Raw genomic sequence first — 14,399 nt, forward strand, 5'->3', positions numbered from 1 at the left:
GGCCAGGTAGAAGTCTCAACTTCCTGTGAATCGAAATTGTTTAACTAAGTGAAGTGAAGAGAAGTGGCGTTCCCTCTTCCATCCTTTAGTTTCTAGACCTATGTATTCTGTTTATGGGAGAAACAGCATCATATATTGGTTGTTGATTCACAGAATATGCTGAATTCTGCATAATGGCCTTCAAACTTCACAAAATGTTGTTTCCTAACTGTCACTAGATTGAAATGTTTCGTAGGCCATCCCACTCTTCTGCAAAGGCAGTTGCTTATGGATGATGGTGTATGTGATAAGAACAGGTAAAGCCCTTGTGGTTAGACCATTTGTCTTACCTCTTTCACTGTGAAATGTGTTTCTTGACCAGAAGAAATGTTTTATAGGATGTTTCAAAGATGTACAAGGTGTATAAAGTAATTAGAAAATCCAAGGATGATGGTTCTGGTAAAAGCACCAGGGGAGGCAAATCCATTCCAGAATATGTGGTTATTTCCATGAGGACAAATTGATGCCCAGTCCCTGATGGAAAAGGTCCATTGTAATCCCTCTGTCATCCAAGGACTTGTTGGTCTCATAGGAAATGGTAACATATTGGGGTTTCTACTGTTGAGAAATTGGGCACTCAACAGTGTTAGTAGCCAAGTCAACCTATGTGAAGGTAAATCCATGTCAAACCCCTGAATAACATCCATCCCTTTTGCAATGGTAGTTTTGTTCATTGGCTCATCTAACAAGCACTGGGATGTCTAGAGAAAGAGGTTGATGGATCTCCACAGGCTGGGTCATCATGCTCCCAGTAATAAGCATTCTCATGCAACACAAATATTCTCACACTCAGCCCATTCCAAAAGATCCATTCACTTACTCCTCATATATATGTAGGCAAAGCAATTTGACTGTGCCTTATAATAAGCACTCTCCACATATTTTGCTGCTTCCTTGTTATTGCTACCAGTTCTCCGATCTTGTTCCTTCCCAGCATCTGAACATCTGACAAGACTGTTAATTGGCATTGATCAGAGCCCTGGGTAGGACACTTTCTGAATTAAGAGATCAACCAGATGCACAGCTCCAAGTTATGTCTCCTCCCTTCTTTACCTCCCATCAGGGTAACATCTCAGTAGGGCTGTTAACTTTCAGTTAGTTCCTACTTATCAGACAGTATCATCTGCAAATCATGCTCCTGGGTGTTTTCTTCTTCAGTAAACTGGTTTTTGAGACTCACCACAAGGGCCTAGGAGTGAGCTGAGGGAGAGGAAGCAATGTGACAGGAGTAGCTGTGAGGTTGTGCCCTCTCTAACTCGCTTTTGCTTTCAGGACCTGCTCCAGAGTGACTTTGAATATAACACTGCTCTTTGGTGGTGGAGTGCTGTTACTATCTGTCCAATGTTAGGGGCTGATAGGTCAGATGGCACCAAGCCTAGGATAGGCAGCTCAGTTTGCATGGTCACTTGGGGTCCCATGGTTATTCGTTCAAATAAGCCTCTACCAGGGCCTGTGATTTAACTTTATGAACTCAATCATCAGGGGCCAGGAGCTGTTTCTCAAAAGGAGGGTAATTATTCGACAAAAAGCATGGCTTATGTTCCAAAACTATAGAGACTTGTGCTTTAATTCTCTGCTTGGGGCTTGTCACAGGTCTCATACAGCATCCCAATCTGTCACAGACACTCAACTCACTCAGACATTGACTTGTTTATTTAACAAACATCTACTGTTAACTACAGTGTTCACGGCCTATGCTGGGTACTGGGGTGGCGTGTTCTCAAGACACAGCCCGTCCAGTGAGGGAAACAGTGACAGCACCAAAAGGAACCACTTAGGTTTGTAGGAGTGCAGATGAGCAACTGATTCACTCTTCTGCAGATAGGCATGATTTTAATCACAAGTGAAGCATGAGGAACATCTGCACAAATGTACAGATACAGGCACACATTTTTATGTACAAATATAGGCATTGTGTCCACACATTCTAATTATGGATTATGAATCAGCAGTCAGTGTGCTCTGGTGGAAGGAGTCCTGATTGGGAGACAAGTGACGGGATTTAATCTACCCCGGCTCTCTTACAGGGTCCCTATGTGGCCTGGGGCATGTCCTGGGCCCATCCTGGCTTCATATCTTCTGCCTGTAACATGAGAACAGCATTAAGTCACCCAGCCTGGTCTCTGTGAGTGTCACGTTAGATAGTGGACAGGGAGCACCCAGAGTACTTTGTGCCCCAGGAGACTTAATGTCTTCACTAATTTGTCTTCAGTTTACCCACGATGTGAGCCATCTGTTTTTTAATAGCATTCTGATTGATGAACAGAGTAAATGTGAGAGACGAGGGGAATGGGTGAATGTGTGAGTAAAGAGTGGATGATTGTAATGTGAGTAATTGCATGAATGATTCAGTAAATAAGTGTGAAAGAATGAATCACTGAATGAGTGATCAGTAACCTTTTCCTATATATTCTGCTAAGAGATGCAGAGGCCACACTTACTTTCCTCTGGAATTACGACTGAGAATGGGAGGCAATGGGATGACAGTGTGAAGGACAGGCTGCCCCAGAGGATATCTCAAGTCCTATAGGCCAGAGAAACACTGAGGCTGCCAGCCTTGCTTCAAACTTCATTTTGAGGCATTTGAAGGCCACACTGGCTACAGCAGAATCGCTATATGAGCTGTCCAAATATGGATTCCTGGGCCTCACCCTCCTGGAGTCTGCATGAGCAGGTTGGGAGGGGCCCAGGAATCTATCTTTATCACCCATTTGTGAGTGAGCTTGATGTCCAATCATATTGGAGAACCAGTGATCTGGGCTAGAGGCCTCCTCTGAGGGACGAGTGGACAGGCACAGAGAAATCATCCATGTTATGTGGCCACTCTCACTAAACTGTTTCGCTTCGAAGGTCCTACCTAATTTGACCCTGCTCACCCAGACAGACAGCATGGAATGCGGAGCGGGGAGACACAGACACAGACCGGGGTTCAAATCCCAGCTTTGACCTTCTGTGAAGGTGAGGCAGCAGGCAAATCACTCACTGGCTCTCCTTCACTTTTCCCATCTGCACAATGAGCATGCACAATCTATGGCCCAGGACCACTGTGAGAATTTGAGAAAATTCCTCCCCACAAATCACTGGTACCCAGTAATGAAGAACTGATGATAATTGTAATCCTTAGCATTATCAAGCACTTACTAAGATCCAAGTATGGTTCCAAATGCTTTACATAAATGATCTCACTGAATTTGCACCAACTTTATTTATGAAAGAGGAGCTATTATCCTTCCCAGGCTACAGATGAGGAGTCTGAGGTGTAGAGAGTGTGAATAACTTGTCCAGGGGCCCACAGGCAGCAACTGAGTCCTTGGAGCCTGCACTCTTTTTAAACCCTAAGCCATAAATGGCAGCTGCCTCCTCCACCCCTTCTCCTTAAGGGTTAAAACAGAGGGGAGAGCCAATCCTGTGGAGATCAAACAGAACAAAGACCTCTGAAAGGAAGGAAGCCAAGGGAATGTATGTAAGCAGGCGCCTCAGAGAGTATGGGGGCTCAGTTTGCCCCTAAGCTTCCTGACAGCTGTAGCAGGAAAGGGGGTGGGGAGCAGAATTCCCTAGTTTCCATGTTCCGCGGGGAGGGGGGGGGGGCAGGGGCGGGGCGGGAAAGGAGGCACAGAGGCATATCTAAATGGACATTTGTCTTGCACTGAAATTCCAGAGGAGTTGATCTTGTGGCCCGCTCAGCAAACATCCGGGACCAGAAATTCATCTGTGATTTCACGAGGTGCTCAAAGGCTTCTTCACACACGTGATTCTGTGAGAGTCAAAAGGCAGAGGGGGGAAGAAAACACATGAAATTCTATCTAGAAGAGAACTTTGCTAGACTGTAAGTTCCCACAGCAGTAAGGGGTGTTGGGGGAGACAGAGGCCCTGTCTGTGTATCTGTCTCTCTCTGCAACGCACACCCCAGGGTCTCTCCAGGAGGAGATCCAGGCTCATGAGGACATGACACTCCTCCAGAGCCTGGGCTCCAGGATGGATGGCAAATGAGCCAGGATGAAGTTGTGAGTGATAGCCAGACTGCCAGAGCCTGGGAGCTGAGTGGGGGCTGGGTCTGTCAGGCTGGGCTTGCTTGGAAGAGGCAGCGTAGAGGGAGCTGATTATAGGTTTGGGAGAAGCATGTGGTATTTGGGCAGGTGGGGTGGGGGCGTTGCAGGCAAAAGGAGCAGCAGGTGGTGCAGAGCTCACTTCTCACCCTCCCTAGATATTGCCCCTTTTGATGTCCCCTTACTTGGCTTTCTGCCTGGTGAACTCTTCATACCACCACCCATGCAGGTGAGGCTGACTCGCTCCCATCCACCAGGATTGAGAGGGGAGAGACCTGTGTCCGAATTACCTTCTGTCCAACACTGCAAGACAAGTCTGCCTTCTCCAGCTCAGGGATGATGGCCAACGTTGTGGTCCAGTATGATGTAGCATTGGAGGATATCACAGGAGACGTGCACGTGAGAGGGCCAGCAGAATGGAAAGTGGGCTCAGGAGTCAGGCAGTCCTGGGAAACAAGGCGCTGGCCTCCACGAGGTACTTGTTTGTTTCTCCCTGGGGATCAGTGAGGACTAGTGCACACGGACAAGATGGTGTGTAGCAACACATGACTTCGCAGCGGGGAGGCACATGTGCCCCAAAGGCTTAGAGACCTGGAACTTGAATTCAAGAAACTGAACTGAACTCCAGGTAAACACACTCCTAAGTGAAGCAAGCCATAGTCCACTCCTAACCAGTCCTTTTAGGAAGGGAAATATTGGCCAGTGATTAGTCTCTCATACTTTCTACAGCTCTGATACTCTCGTGTTCTCTTGGGCTTTCTGGATGTCTCTACATTTTAAAAAGCCTTTTAGCCTCACTTGAGCCATTTGCCTAAACTGGGAGCCCTTAAATTCTGAGCTCACGCACTCACAAAAACAATGCCGAGGTCCCATCCTCTTCCAGAGGAGTAGAGGCTGATCCGGGACCCTTGTCTTGACAACAATTGTGTGGCAGCCTGAGATGTCTGGTCCCAGCCTGCTTGTTCCACAGCACCTCTCACTGCCTCCAGCACACAAACCATCCTTCAGCTGCCCCACACCATGACACACCACACACCATTGTCCCAAAGCACCTGAACCTGCCAAACATCTGTGCCTGAGGATGTGCTCCAACTATCTGCCACCTTGGGAATGTCTTCCCCTTCCCTTCTCCACTGGTGAGTGTCCTCCTCATCCTTGAAGATCGTGCTTCAGGGCCACTTCCATGGTGACCCCACCTCACTTACAATTCCTCTCTCTATTCTGGGCTAATATAGTGCTTTGGTTACACCTCTCCTCATACATTTCCTCATTCATTCATTCATATGTGGACTCACCTCCACCAAGCAGGAAACCACCTCTAGCCGCATCCTGCCTGCACTGACTCTGGGAAATCAGGGTAAATTGGATGCAGCCCCTAGTCTCTCTTTGGAATGTCCCATCCTGAGGTAGCCAGATACATAGAGTTGGAGCCATCATAAAAGGTGCTAAGTGCTGTGTATAAACCTGTAATGGGTTATGTATGGATACTGCTGAGGAGGGTTTCACGGGAGTCTTCCTGCTGAAGCTGGCCTTTAGGTCAGCATAGGAAAACTAACCAGAGTTTACCTTGGCCTGGGCTGACAGGGTGAAGGGAATGACATGCGGAGAGAGGGGAATAGCATGTGCAGAGGCATAGAAGTGTGACAGAAGCCTGTTATGTAGGGGAAAAAAAGAGAATTTGCCCTCTCAGAATAGGAACTGAGGGTGTCATGCTAGTAGAAAGCACCAGAGCCGTAACATGGTATTCTGGGGTGTGCGTGTGTGTGCGTGTGTGTGTGTGTGTGTGTGTGTGTACATGCATATGTGTGTAAATTGAGGTGTTTGTCTGCTTTTTCATTCTTTAGTCCTCCCAGCATTGCCTCGAGTAAAGTTGTGGATAGGACAGATGCAACCAGGCATTAGAGTACAACTGATACTCCTCATAGAGTCAGCAAAGAGAGGACCACAGGTTGACTATGGCTCAGATCATGAACTCCTTATTGCACAATTCAGACATAAATCGATAAAAGTAGGAAGAACCACTAGACCATTCATGTATGGCCTAAATCAAATCCTTTACGATTATACAGTGGAAGTGACAAACAGATTCAAGGGATTAGATCTGATAGACACAGTGCCTGAAGAACTATGGACAGAGGTTCATGGCATTTTACAAGAGGCAGTGATCAAGGCCATCCCCAAGGAAATGAAATGCAAAAAGGCAAAATGGTTGTCTGAGGAAACCTTGCAAATAGCTGAGAAAAGAAGAGAAGCTAAAGGCAAAGGAGAAAAGGAAAGCTATACCCATCTGAATGCAAAGTTCCAAAGATGAGCAAGGAGATATAAGAAAGCCTTCCTCAGTGATCAATGCAAAGAAATAGCAGAACCAATGGAATGGGAAAGGCTAGAGATCTCTTCCAGAAATTAGAGAAACCAAGGGAACATTTCATGCAAAGATGGGCTCAATAAAGGACAGAAACAGTATGGACCTAACAGAAGGAGATGATATTAAGAAGAGGTGGCAAGAATACACAGAAGAACTATAAAAGAAAGATCTTCACGACCCAGATAATCACGATGGTATGATCACTCACCTAGAGCCAGACATCCTGGAATGTGAAGTCAAGTGGGCCTTAGGAAGCATCACTACGAACAAAGCTAGTGGAGGTGATGGAATTGCAATTGAGCTATTTCAAATCCTAAAAGATGATGCTGTGAAAGTGCTGCACTCAATATGCCAGCAAACTTGGAAAATGCAACAGTGGCCTCAGGACTGGCAAAGATCAGTTTTCATTCCATTCCCAAAGAAAGGCAATGCCAAAGAATGCTCAAACTACTGCACAATTGCACTCATCTCACACGCTAGCAATGTAATGCTCAAAATTCTGCAAGCGAGGCTTCAACAGCATGTGAACGGAGAACTTCCAGATGTTCAAGCTGGAAAAGGTGTTCAAACTTCCAGATGTAAAGCTGCCTTTAGAAAAGGCAGAGGAACCAGAGATCAAGTTGCCAACATCCCCTGGATGATAGAAAAAGCAAGAGACCTCCAGAAAAACATCTACTTTTGCTTTATTGACCACTCCAAAACCTTTGACTGTGTGGATCACAACAAACTGGAAAATCCTTAAAGAGATGGGAATACCAGGCCGCCTTAGCTGCCTCCTGAGAAATCTGTACGCAGCTCAAGAAGCAACAGTTAGAACCAGACATGGAGCAACGGACTAGTTCCAAATGGGGAAAGGAGTATGCCAAGGCTGTACATTGTCACCCTGTTTATTTAACATATATACAGATTACATCATGTGAAATGCCAGGCTGGATGAAGCACAAGCTGGAATCAAGATTGCCGGGAGAAATATCAATAACCTCAGATACGCAGATGACACCACCCTTATGGCAGAAAGCGAAGAGGAACTAAAGAGCCTCTTGATGAAAGTGAAGGAGGAGTGAAAAAGCTGGCTTAAAACTCAACATTCAAAAAAAAAAAATTCACAAAACTAAGATCATGGAATCCAGTCCCATCGTTTAATAGCAAATAGATGGGGAAACAATGGAAACCGTGACAGACTTTATTTTCTTGGGCTCCAAAATCACGGCAGATGGTGACTGCAGCCACGAAATTAAAAGATGCTTGCTCCTTGGAAGAAAAGCTATCACCAACCTAAACGGCATATTAAAAAGCAGAGATATTACTTTGCCAACAAAGGTCCGTCTAGTCAAAGCTATGGATTTTCCAGTAGTCATGTATAGATGTGAGAGTTGGACCATAAAGAAAGCTGAGCGCTGAAGAATTGATGCTTTTGAACTGTGTTGTTGGAGAAGATGCTTGAGAGTCCCTTTGACTGCCAGGACGTCAAATCAGTCAATCATACAGGAAATCAGTCCTGAATAATATTGGTGCTGAAGCTGAAGTTCCAATACTTTGGCCACCTGATGTGAAGAACTGACTCATTGGAAAATACCCTGATGCTGGGAAAGATTGAAGACAGGAGGAGAAGGGGATGACAGAGGATGAGATGGTCAAATGGCACCACTGGCTTGATGCACATGAGTTTGAGCAAGCTCTAGGAGTTGGCGTTGGAGAGGTAAGCCTGGCATATCGCAGTCCATGGGGTCGCAAAGTGTCAGACACGACTGAGCGACTGAATTGAACTGATACTCCCATCCAGTGTGTGCTCTGATTCCTGCATCCGCCACACAAGAACCCTTCAATCCACCTACCTACCATTTTATTTGAGTATGCCTGCCTTTCAAAGCCCAACACCCTCACTCCATGAACACCTAATCTATTATGCCCACTACTGCCTGGGTTGGGAAACCTGAATTGAATCACACTGATCTTATTTACTGTCTCCAGGTGGAACAGAGGCATGCAAGAATGACACAAGATGAGGAGTGCTTTGTCAATGAATCTTAAGTATGATGGAATCCATTGTGAGGGGTGAGGAGGTCAGAGAGTGCTCCCTAGAGGAAGTAAAGACATACTGTGGTCTTAAAGAATTCAAAGACATGTGCCAGGTTGGGAAGGATGCTCTCAGAGGCAAAGGCAGTCTAGTAAACTGAGGGCTGCATGATACAAAGAATGGAGGTTGGAAAAATCCAGGGATGTGAAGGGAACTACAAGAGGATTGGAGCTCCTGCAGTGTTAATTTGAGGCTCAGGATATGTTCAGAGGTGAGCCTGAAGGCCATGACTGGTGCAGGGGCTTGATAAGGAATACAAAATTTATGTTGAACATGCCCAGGGAGTGAGCCATGGGAGGGAGTGTTGCTATGAGGTTTGTGTTTAGAAACACCAGACCATGCAGCTGCTGCAAAGATGTGTGGAGGGAAGGGACCTCAATAGAAGCAGGGAAACCAGAGGGAAAGAAGTCCTAACTTGGGGCTTTATTAGTTTGGGACAGTGAGGAAGGGTGGACCTGAGACATATCCAGCAGATCAAACCAGCATGGACTTGTGGCTGAATAGATATGAAGAGTGAGGGACACAGGAGGATTCAGGGTGACACTCAGGTTTGTATGTGGACTGAACATGTGCACGATGGTGCCTCTAAGTGACACACACACACAAGGACAGGATGGGAGGAAGGTAATGAATTTGTTTGGGCAGCATACACTGAAGGCTTCAGCCATCCAAGGGAATGGGTCCAGTGGTGAGTGGGTATGAATTTGTGGAGGGGGACGAGTGAAGAGCATTGGACTGGAGAAGGACTTGTGGGGTCAGCAATGGAGATTCATGGGCTGAATCCAAAAGAGCTAGGGAGGTGACCCAGGCAGAATGTCTAGAGCCATAAGAGCAGATCTAGGATGACAGTTGCTAAAGCAGAGCTTCCCAGTCAAGCAGCTATTGATCTCCACAACCCTTGGGATATCCAGCCCCACCAACTGACATCGGGCTGTTCAGGGTTCTAAATGCCCACCACTTCCCCCACTGTGCCACACAAATGTAATTTTCTTTGCATGCCACGACTGACAAATATTAGGCAACACTACGTATGGAACACAGGAAGAACATGGAGCTGAAGAAAGAGACTGAATCCCATGGGCCTGAGAGCCTGGAGGAGAATAAGGAGCTTTTGTCATCTCTGAATCCCAGGGGACAAGATTCTCCTAAGGACCAGAAGTGATTGTCAATTGTGAACTACATCAGGGAGGTGCAGTCTGAGGAAAACTCTGAAGTACATCCAGTGAGTTTTCAAACCAACTAGTCATTGCTGCCTTTGGTGAGAGAAGGATCAGTGGTGAGGGTGGGACCTAGGCTCCAGTAGGCAGTGGAGTAAACTGGAGATGAGAAGACCATTACAGCTGTGAGCTCGTTACCTCGGCATGCTACCAGGAAGAAAGGAGCTGGTTTGAAGTTTGGGTGGGATCGGGATGAATGGAGGTTGTCTTAGTGGGTGGAAAAGACAGCAACGTTTTTAAATTCTAAAGAAGACCCAGTCGGGTGCATGGGTAGGGTTGGACAGTAGGAGTCAGGCTCCTGTTAGGTCCTGGAGGCTGCGCATGCACGGGGTCAGGGAAGGATTGTTCTGTCTTTCAGTAGAGGGATGAGGCATAAAGGCATGTGGACCTTGTGCAAGAGTGGAGCGTGCAGTCCAAGGGACATGTCCTGGTGCCCTTAGTGTTCTCCTGTGGAGGGAAGGGAGACGGTTCCTGAGAACAGTGTGGCATGATAGCTGAAGGGAGTGTGAGAGGTAATGCTGCTGGTTTATAAGATGTGAGGTGTGGCACCACCAGTGAACCTGGGTGCATGGAGAGATGGGATGTGATTTTCCCAGAAGCTCTCACCTACACAGGTATGGGAAGAACATGGAAAGACAGCTAGACTCTGCCTGTTGCTTGGGCAGTTTCAGGGTGTTTGACTCAGGCCTTGGGGGACTGCTGTAGTGTGCAAGGGAAAAGTGCAGACAGAGCCTAAACTTGTGCTTGTGAATTAATTAAAAGGCTGGCATGGAGGGGAAGAGCAGGGTGTCCTCCCATCTTCCTTCCTTCTCTCCACTCCCAGTCCTGCCCTCCAAGAGGGGAGGAGATAGTGTGTCTAGCTTTGTGATCAGAGAATGCCTGAATGTCTGAGAGGAGAATGAGCTGGTTATCCTGGGGCAGAGCCTGCTTCAGGCTTCTGGGCAGGACAGACCCTCTGCAAGCCTATACTTCCTTAGGCTGAGCTGCCACTGGTCCTGGGGGCCCTCCCAACTTCCCTCTCCCTTTCCCTCAACTGTCCCAGGCCCCAGGCTCTGCAGAAAGAGAGATGGAGTGGGGGAAGGGGGTCAGCAGCCAATCACATACCTGATAGCCCAAGGCATCTGCACCTGGTCTAACCAATCCCTTCTGAACAAACTGCTCACTCAGCCTCTGCTCCCTCCTCCCCTCCCTGTTCTGCCCAGCAACAGCAGAAAGGAGGCTGAAGGAGGAGAGGGAGGCCCTGCAAACTCCCAGCCCCTGGCAGCAGTGGAGCTGGGCCTCAGACTCACTCTATAGAGAGAGGTTGAAACAGTATTTACAGTTCCTGGAGCCCAGGCAAATAGTCCCTCGGGGCCCTCAAGACTGTACAAGCCCAGCTCTCACAGACAGGAACTCACATATTATAGAGATCCTGATCCTTGGAGCCTTTGGCCTCAAGCCAGTCATTCTCTCTGCACTCAGGGGCAGGCCCTGGGCTGGCAGTCTGACCAGCAGAGATACATAGTTCTGCTGGAGGAGACAGACATTGAGCAAGCAATTCCACAAATGCCTGTTTAATGGCAGCAGTGATAAGGCCTAGGAAGGAAAAGAGTAGAGTTTTATGTAGCAAAATAAGAGAGGACTTGATTTAGACGCTTTCACAGTTTATGTTGATTTCAGTTCTGTTTTCCTCAGATTTACAACGGCTATTTTATTCATGACTTTGCACCCAGAGGCCTTCCACCTGTTGGTAAAAATGCGGTGTTTGTTTTCGATGTGAGTGGCTCCATGTGTGATACCAAGATGAAGCAGGTAACAGGGACTCTGGGGGTCTTTTGTAGCTTTTGATTTAGAAAATTCGAAAGCAGAGTGCTGGATCAGTGGTTCCCTGAGACCAGACTCCCTGCCATCCCATCACCCTTCGGCCTTATAGGCCTAGGCCTACCTTAGTGTCTTGGTTCCTTATCAATTAGGACCCCCATATACATGGAGCCACAGAACCCTAGGAATACTGAAACATAGGACCACAGGGCCTGAACCCATCAATAGCTTCCACCACAAGCCTCCAGGTCTCATAAGGGCTCAGAGTCAAAGAGCCTTTGAGGTAGAGTACTCTGGTATCACAAAGGCTGAGTGAAAAATATTAAAACTTTGATCATTTTAAACTCTGAACTGTCAAGGGGCCACAGCTTTGTTTTATTTTTTGTTTTTTGACTATATTGCCAAAGGAGTATAATGCCCTGGACTTATAATGCTTAGGAACCATTGAGTCCTGGGTCCATCTAGGCTTCAATCTTGTTCCCCTTCTATCAGAGCACCCTTGAAAGAGAACCTTGCAGCCATAGGCCAAAAAGATTTTGATTTTAAAGCCTGAATCTATAAACTTTTGGAAACAGCTTTTCAGTCCATCAGACTTGAGTTCCAGAATATAAGGTTCTGATCTTAGGGCAGAATTGCCTTTGTTACTGAAAGAAGCATACTTTGGAAGTAAGGTATAGAATGCAAGATCCCCTGAATTTTAGCATCATGGGTACCTGGGTGCCTATGATTTCACAAAGTCTTTGGAAATTAAACTTTTTAAGGGTAAGATTTTTTGTGTGTTATAAACTCTAGGTGTCTAACACTAGTTATTCTAGGCCAGAGTGGTTTTTCAGCCCCTGAACCATAGTATCTTTTGAATAAACCTGAGGTCTACATGTCCAGTCTACAGTTAAATGTATTTAATGATTATTTCACTTCAGATATGGTATTTTTTAGTTTTAGAAATCAGCATTAGTGAGTTTAAAGAGATCATTGGAAAGTATCTTAATTGAGACAAAGACATCACAAAGAATGAAAATAATAGTTAGAAACATGTGTCAGAAAGCCAAATGATGAAATAAATTATATTTTTGTTTATTTTTATTGAAATATAGTTGACTTGTAGTATTGTGCCAGTCTCTGCTGTACACCAGATCCCACATACCTCAACTAAGACTCAGTGCAGCCAAATAAACATAATTACTTTTTAGAAAATGAAGGTAAAACTATGACTTTTTTAATATGTACTGACAGAATTTTTTATCAGCAAACTCAAGCTACAAGAAGAATTAGAGGATGTTCTTTAAGTTAAAGTAAAAGTAACTTAAATGGACAAACAGAATTTTAGAATGGTTGAAGTTCTCTTGGAAAAAATATACACATGGGTAAATATAAAAGAATACTGTTTTTACAATATTATTGCTTGCTATAGAATTTATAGTAGGTACAATTAAAATATTTAAAAATTTAAGTGCATAAAGGAAATGAAGTTAGATGGTTTAATTCTTTCATTCTTTGAGAAGTGATTAAACTTCTAAGTTAAGGTGGACTATAACAAGGCAAGAATGCATATTGTAACATTCAGGGTAAAGACAAAAGCAACAATACAACAATATATAAAAATCTAATAAAGGATATAAAATGGAACAGTAAAATATTATTAATAACAAATCCAAAAGAAGTCAGAGAAGGAGAATTAAAGATACAAAAAACAGACGGACAAATCAAAAGGTAGTATTAAGATATTAGGTTTATGGGAGGAGAAAAAATGGTGGAGTAGAAGGGCCTTGACCTTACCTCCTTTTACAAGAACACCAAAATCACAACTAACAGCTGAAAAACCAATTTAAAAAAGGACTAGAACCTACCAAGAAAGATATTCTATGTCCAGAGACATAAAGAAGAAACCTGACTAGTTGGTAGGAGGGATGCACTTGTGATATAATAAAATCCAATACCCCTGAGTGGTCAAACCACAAACTAGAAAATAGTTATTGATATACTGCAGAAGCTAGAGTTCTAAGACCCATGTCAGTTTCTGCAGCCTGGGTGTCTGGTATCAGGAGGAGGAGCCCCCAGAGTATTTGGCTTTGAGGATCAGTGGGGCTTCATTGCCAGAGCTCCACCAAACTGGGAAAGACAGACTCCACTCTTGCAGGGCACACTCAAGGTCTTGTGTGCAACAAGACCCATGGCAAAATCAGTGACTTCATAAGAGCCTGGGCCATATCTACCTGTTGGTCTTAGAGAGTCTCCTGGGGAAGTAGGGGTGGCTGTGGTTCTCACTGGGGTCAAAAAGCTGGTGTCAGAAATATTGGTGTTTTCACCATAGGAAACATTATCTTCAATGGTGAAAAATTGAAAGCATTTCCCCTAAAGTCAGGAACAAGACAAGGGTGCCCACTCTCACAACTACTATTCAACATAGCTTTGGAAGTTTTGGCCACAGCAATCAGAGAAGAAAAAGAAATAAAAGGAATCCAGATAGGAAAAGAAGAAGTAAAACTCTCACTGTTTGCAGATGGCATGATCCTCTACATAGAAAACCCTAAAGACTACACCAGAAAATTACTAGAGCTAATCAATGAATATAGTAAAGTTGCAGGATATAAAATTACCACACAAAAACCCCTTGCATTCCTATACACTAACAATGAGAAAACAGAAAGGGAAATTAAGGAAACAATTCCATTCACCATTGCAATGAAAAGGATAAAATACTTAGGAATATAGCTACCCAAAGGAACAAAAGACCTATACATAGAAAACTATAAAACACTGATGAAAGAAATCAAAGATGACACAAATAGTTGGAGAAATATACCATGTTCTTGGATCAAAGGAATCAATATAGTGAAAATAAGTATACTACCCAA

The sequence above is a fragment of the Cervus elaphus genome, chromosome X (genome assembly GCF_910594005.1).
Source record: "Cervus elaphus chromosome X, mCerEla1.1, whole genome shotgun sequence".
Taxonomy (NCBI): Eukaryota; Metazoa; Chordata; class Mammalia; order Artiodactyla; family Cervidae; genus Cervus; species Cervus elaphus.